General features: G+C 32.1%; 1 pseudogene across 1 annotated transcript; it reads left to right on the top strand.

Moving 5' to 3' along the window:
- Positions 1-1579: 1579 nt before the first annotated feature.
- Positions 1580-2611, top strand: LOC149491910 (uncharacterized; annotated as a pseudogene). Its single transcript, XR_016319229.1, has 3 exons — positions 1580-1715; positions 1901-1985; positions 2057-2611. The product of XR_016319229.1 is annotated as an uncharacterized LOC149491910 (transcript).
- The last annotated feature ends 4555 nt before the right edge of the window (positions 2612-7166 follow it).

Below are 7166 nucleotides of genomic sequence, written 5' to 3'. Positions count from 1 at the left end.
AGTACTTTAGATCTTTCAAAATATATTTCCGAAAAATGTATGATTTATTACCAAAAACATTAGAGAAGAATTCTCTTTAATTTTAGGAAATTAAATCATTTCGATTGAAAGAATATTTTTCGAGAACAAATAAAAGAATTTATTTTGAGAAAATCTAATTTCCGAAAAATATTTTTGACTGAGAGAAAAATTTAATTTATGTGCTCATATATGAATTTTCTCTCTATCCTACAAAGTGTCCTAAATACCTAACCACTAGAGTCTTCGGATAATCTTCACACTCAATGTAGGACTTGCCTTGTACGATTTCTTTTCATATAAATTTTACATAAAATATTAGCACACATAATATAATTTTAAATTTATTTATTTTATATTAATCATCAAAATCCGATATTAGAAATTGATTTTTGAGCCAACGGCGACGGGCTTGCACAACGCTTTTAACATGTGTTCCGCGTGAACATAGTAAATTTGAAAATACGCCCGAGAAAAGGAGTATTAATTTATAAGAACCGTTAATGTAGCAATCAGAGCAAGGATAGAGTGACACCCAAACGACAGATTGGGCAGTCAGCCACATGAAGTCAGCAATCCATGACGATAACAATTGACGTTTGCATTAAAGTGAATGTCCTATTGCAACATGTTCACATCACATGGGCTTCTAGCTGTACTGCACTTTCTTTAATATATTTTTTAAAATAAATTTTGACTAATTAGAAGATTTTGCAGAAATATCATAAAAGTTGAGAGGAATATTTTTTTTAAAATAAATTTTTACTAATTAGAAGATTTTGCATAAATATTATAAAAGTTGGGTCGAACCTTCAATTTTATCCGCAACTTTTCGATTGGTTACAATTTCATATTAAATCGATTTTGTACTTTGGATACCTTAACTTATCAATTAGTTGTAATTATACCATAATTTGAATTTTATCCAACTCATTATTTTTACATCTTAAAATTGATTCAATTTTAAAATCAAAAACTCAATATTAATTTTATTTATTTATTATATGAATACTTTGGTTTGAATTTCATTATTTATTGTTTAAATTGGGTATGAAGTTCATTCTTTTAATCAAAATTCCAACTTTAGTTTACTTTTAGGGTGTTGTAATTCCTTTTTAGGATACAAATATACCCTAAAGGTAAATTAGGGTGTAATTGTAATTAGAATGATAAATTCAGAGTGCTCAGGTACAAAAGTAGATTTAAAATGAATTACAACTATTGAAAAAGTTGAGGATGAAAATGAAGGTTTCGCGTAGAAGTTGAGAAGAAAATTTTATAAAATCTAAATACTAATATTTTAAAGTTTAGACATTATTTTTATGACTTTAAATTTATACAAAAAAATTTTCAGTTTTATATAATTAGACTTAATTAGCTACTCCGATATAAATGCATTATACAACAAACAAATTATAAACAGTGTTTTGTTTACATAAAAAAACAGTATTTTGTTTAAAGGGTGTGTATTTCTGACAATATAAAAGAAAAAAAAAAAAAGCAGTGACATTTTTTGTTATTGGCTCCGTGTATGGGCCGGTATTGGCAATAAATTTTTCATTATATACACCTATTTGCTGCACCTTTTGCGCTAACTCATTTTTCTAGCTTCTTCCTATCAGTATTCCTTGAAATATAATCTCATCAGATTCAGATTTCTATGCCTCACTGTCACAGTCATAGCCATGGCCGAAAAGGTTTGTTCTGTGTGATTCTTATTGCTCTTATCGTCTTTTACCTTATACCCACTTAGCTTATTCTTTTTGTAACCTTTGTGTACTGGTGGTTTTTATTTTTTTATTTTTTTAATTTTCTTTTTTAGTAGAAAATATTTGGATTAATTGAATAGATTTTGGTTTTATAATTTATTATAATGTTGCAGAAGGTAACAACAATGGTGATTAAGGTTGATCTTGATTGCGAAAGATGCCGCAAGAAAATCAAGAAAATACTCTGCAAAATTCCTCGTGAGTATCATTTTCTTAATTTTTTTCTATTTTTTGTGTATTTTAATTCTTTTTTGCTTTCTTTGCAATAGAGATTCAAAATCAAGTGATTGATGAGAAGGCAAAAACAGTAACAATTACTGTAGTATGTTGCAGTCCAGAAAAGATCAAGAAAAAGATCCTTCGTATGGGTGGTGCATCAGTCGAATGTATTGAAATTCTTCCAAAACAACCACCACCACCACCACCACCACCAACACCACCACCACCACCACCACCAACACCACCACCACCACCACCACCACCACACCCGAAGATCCAACAGACAAAACGCAGAAGCATGAACCAAATCAGGCGAGGGATTGTTGTCAAAAATGTTCTGAAGGGCGTCATTGGGGGCCATGTTTTGAGGTTTACCGAAGGCTTCCGCCTTCTTTTTATGGACCACAAGTTCCAATACCATGGTACGAAGCTTATGGACGGCCGGTGTATGATAGCTGGAGCTGCAGTGGCTATTACTACAGCGGTTGCCGGAGAGGATTTTGTGTGGGTAGATGTGATTGCTTAAGTGAAGAAAATTCGTGGGCATGTATAGTCATGTAAAAAGAGATGTTGGTGGGCCTAGTTATGTTATGATCTTTCAATAATTGCTTTCTTTCATCCAAATTAGGTCTGTACGGTAGAACCGCACTGAATTAACATCGAAAAATCGCAAAAAAAAAAAAAAAAAGGGAGTTTTATATGAGGAGTGTATGTTTTAGGTCTGTGCTGCTTCTCTACTCGGTCAATAAAATTGCGCTATCGTATTTCCTATTTCTGTTCTTTTTCTACATTCAACCCGAACCAAACTAATATTGATATATATATATATATATTAAATTAAATGTTATAGTTTATTATTGAAATTAAAAATTATATTTCTATTTATTAATAAATATTAAAATGGTGTAAGACTCGGAATACAATTTTGTTTTTATTCAAGGGGAAGACTATCACTATAGTTGACTGAAGTACTACTAATTAATTAAACAATGAATTTGATATTTGAAGAGAAATTTGAGTTTAAATCAAATTTTAATGTAGACATCCATATAATCTTTTTTCTACTATAGATTGTCTTATTATTATATTTAATTTTATAATTATAACTATTCTAATTATAACTTTATCTTTTTAATTAAAAATGTCAACGTTTCAAACCTTTTTGTTTTTTTAATCCAGTCAGAAAAATATGAAAAAAAATCTACATTTTGTTTAGCTATGAATTTGTTTTGTCATAAAGTTTAGAAATCATCATTTTTCACATGATTGCTTTTATTATTTCATACGATTAAATTTGTCCTATAACTCATTTTTATTTTGCCATTTAAATTTTTCTATTTGTAAAAGGAAATCTTCTCTTATATTGAGTATGCTTCTTTCCAACAATTGGTTGACAAGACAATCCGTTATAATCCTAGAGTTTATTAAATATGTACGAGAAAAAGTGGCATTTTGATATTTTTTATAATCAAAATTAGTGTATCCTTTTGATTAATAATACTCTCATATCATTATCTTGTAAAATTATTTTATGTGAACCTTCAATTTAATCATGAAAATCATATACCTTATCATCTTTTATTAATCAAGATGGATGAAAATCTTCTCTCTTGTGTTCTTAGCATTCCTAGCGAAGGATGCAAAATTCTTTATTAAAATATTCGTCTGACAACCCTTTTTTACTTTAAAATAAAGTCAATTTTGAACGATAATTCATCTACACATAAAATAATTGAACCGTTTGTTATCAAAATGAGATAAATGCATCTATTTCCTTATTTTATTCATCATTTATATATTTACAATTTCTTTCACGAGAATTTCTAATTACCATCCGAAGAAAAACTAATATTTTTATATGTTTTAGCTAAATAAAAAATAAATCCTCCTCTTTCTATCATTTTCTATTTGAATATAGTTAATAAAAGATTTTTATTTTACCTTTTGGAGGAATTCTGACTTTATATGACGCGGAACCTTATGGAAATTAATTCCAAGAACTCTATGACAAGATTGGAATAGTTTCAAAGATCAAACTAAACTCTCCCTCTATGGCACCCAAAGTTTAAGGAAGCAGAACACCAATAATTGAGTAAATAAAAACAAGATAAACGCACAAGTAAATTGATAAGTTTACATTGATTTTGATGCAATCAGAGGAAAGCAATCTCACAATCACTCTAATCAAAGAACACGCCAAAAAGCATGAACAATCTGAAGATTTTATTAATTCATTGAATGATTTGTTTAACAATAAACAAAGCTATTTATGCTAGATCTACAAGCCTAATCCTTAAAGGATTTAGAATAACTAATCCAAACAAATTAAGGATAAGGATTAACTAATCTAAAGCAACAAAGGATAAGAATAGTTAATCTTAACAAATTAAGGATAAGGAATAACTAATTCAAATCAATTAAGGATAAAGATTAACTAATCCAAACAAACTAAGGATAAGGAATATTAATCCAACTCAACTAAGGATAAGGAATAATTAATCCAAACCAACTAGGATAAATAATAACTAATCCAAACAATTAAGAATAAAAAATAAGGCTAGTCGAATTATTGGTGGCCTAACCCATTAAAAGCATTTCAACTCAAAACTAATACAAATGGGCTAACTTATTACACGAAGTTATGTTCTAGTACGGCTAGGGTATGCTACACCATCAATATATGCCTCCAACAATGTAAGAAGCCTAGTGTGCCTTCAAGTTACACACAACACTTGTTGAAATGAGATGATGAAGCTCTGTGTACTTGGTCTTGAACATATAAGGACATGGCTGCCCCATATCTCTTTGTATGACTTCTTGTATTGGTCCACTAGGAAGCATCAACGGATCTTCCTTTGTTGTTCTCCATGCTTCCTTGAGCTCCATAGACGAGTGGTGGTGGATCCATATCATTCCCCCTTTCCTCAAATCTGCATCCATGTCAAAAGGAGACAAATCATTAACATTAAAAGTAGCGGAAACACCATACTCACCTGGCAAGTCTATCTTGTAGGCATTGTCATTAACACGCTCCAAGCCTTGAAATGGACCATCTCCACGTGCATCAAGCTCAGTCTTTCATTGGTTGGAAACCTCTCCTTCCGAAAGTGTACCCAAACCCAATCTCCAGGCACACACATTAGCTTCTTCATTCTCTTGGTCACAAGGTCAGCATACCGTTTGTTCCCCCTTTCTATGTCTATATTAGCTCTAGCCTTAGCGTGCATCTCCCTGACTAAGGCGGCCTTCTTCTCACCATAAGAAAATTCCTGTAACAAAGAATAATACTAGAAGGCAGAGTAGAAGTGTCAATGTTAGGAAAATTAAGCAAAACTCTTTAAACCGAATCATCACGACCGACTACCATCACTAACGCTGCTTCCTTTCTTTCCCTCTCTCACATAAAGAGTTTGTTTCTTTCTTCCTCTCTTGGTGTTTTACTCACCATTGGGCCATTAATTTGTTTCTTTTCACTCTTGGCCTCTTTTCCCCTCTTTTCGTCACTCTTTTCACACTTTTGCTCTATCGAATTCGAAACCTCGCTCCCATTTTCCCTCAAAGTTGAAGCCTCTTTCTCAGGTAGCTTCTGTTGATCAGTAGATACTTCAAATTCCTGCAAAGGATCAACAAACACACTTGGCAAAGATGGGTTAAGATCATTAATGGCCAAATAAGCTCCCTTGCACAAAGGTACAAGTATAGGTTGATTGTTGTACAAAGCATGTTTAACCTCACTTGTCCTAGCTATCAAACTCACATTCTTTTTTTTTTCTTTTCCCTCTTTCTTTTTATTTGCACTCTATTTATTTTCACTCATTTTATTTTCACTCTCTTTTTCCTTCTTTACAGCCTCAAGTGTCATCCTTTGCTTATCACATTGGTCTTCATACACTTCTTTTGAGGAAAGTGGTGTTAGAATGGTCTTTTGCCCATCCTTTGTGAATGAATATTTATTGAGGTATTCCACACTTTTCCCTCCTTGCACCCTTCTTACTAATTCATTGTGCAAATCCCTAAAGTAATGAGTAGGGATAAACTTTTGGTGCATTAATCCCTTCATAGTCTCCCATTGCGGCACATGTTGCATTCTCTTCTTTTTCCTTTTTAATTAACTGTTCCACTAGAACATGGCATATCCTTTGAACTCAACAGCTGCAAGGTGGGGCTTTTTCTCATCGGAATAATTATGGCATTCGAAGATTTGCTCTACCTTTCTTTCCCATTCAAGGTATTCTTCAGCGTTGTTTTTACCATAAAATTCTAGAATCCTCATCTTGATGGATTCCAAGTGCCCATCAACCTTACTAACATCAGTGTTTTTAGCCTCCTCTTCATCATGGGCTTGAAATCTAGTTGGGGCAGGAGTATGTGGACGAGCTCTTGTTACATTAGAGCTTTGGGCTGCTTTTATTTCTTTCAACTCCTCTCTCGTGTCTTAGAGGAATTTGTTGTGAGTTCGAAACTGTCCTTGAATTGACTCCATTAAAAGTTTTAATTGGAGATCCTTTAATTGACTTCTGTCCCCACTATTATCTCTAGACTTGCATGTACTCATGGTTAGTGCTCAAAACAGAAAACACGAAAAGATTTGAGTCACTCCCTCACGTGTTTACACTCTTTAATCACTCCTTGTAATTCCTCCAATTGTACTTCAAAATCTTAGGCTGACTAACCAACTCAAAAGTACGTTTAGAAACAAAGAATAAACCTTAACAATAAAAGTAAACACAAATTCTAGAAAGAAGATTCAAACATAAATGGATGGTAGCACAAGGACAAGACTATGTACTACTTGATATATAAACTTAGAGTGTAGGAACAAATAAACACACTCTAACAATGTAGAAGAAGCAAAGATAGCACAAAAACAAAGGAAACAAAACTAGAATTAAGAAGACGAATTCTGGATATAATGTAGGAATTAGTTCACCACAAAAAGCAAACCAAATATGGACCTAATTTAATTCTACCCAATCAAAGCAAGCAAACAATAAAACGAAAAATTCAGATTTGATTAATTTGATTAATTTAACTCTGAAGGTGCATCATTGTGCAAATAAGTGTAAGATAAGCTGTTCTAGCAAGAATAACTAGGTTGTCCAAACAAGGGTCATGTGTTTCCTAAGAATAAGATCCCAAATTAAGTCAAAATATTATGCC

Source organism: Jatropha curcas, unplaced genomic scaffold (assembly GCF_041381405.1).
Source record: "Jatropha curcas cultivar XTBG-Jc1 unplaced genomic scaffold, XTBG_Jcur_1.0 HiC_scaffold_246_pilon, whole genome shotgun sequence".
In the NCBI taxonomy this organism is placed as follows: domain Eukaryota; kingdom Viridiplantae; phylum Streptophyta; class Magnoliopsida; order Malpighiales; family Euphorbiaceae; genus Jatropha; species Jatropha curcas.
This window is presented reverse-complemented; position numbering and strand designations above follow the sequence as displayed.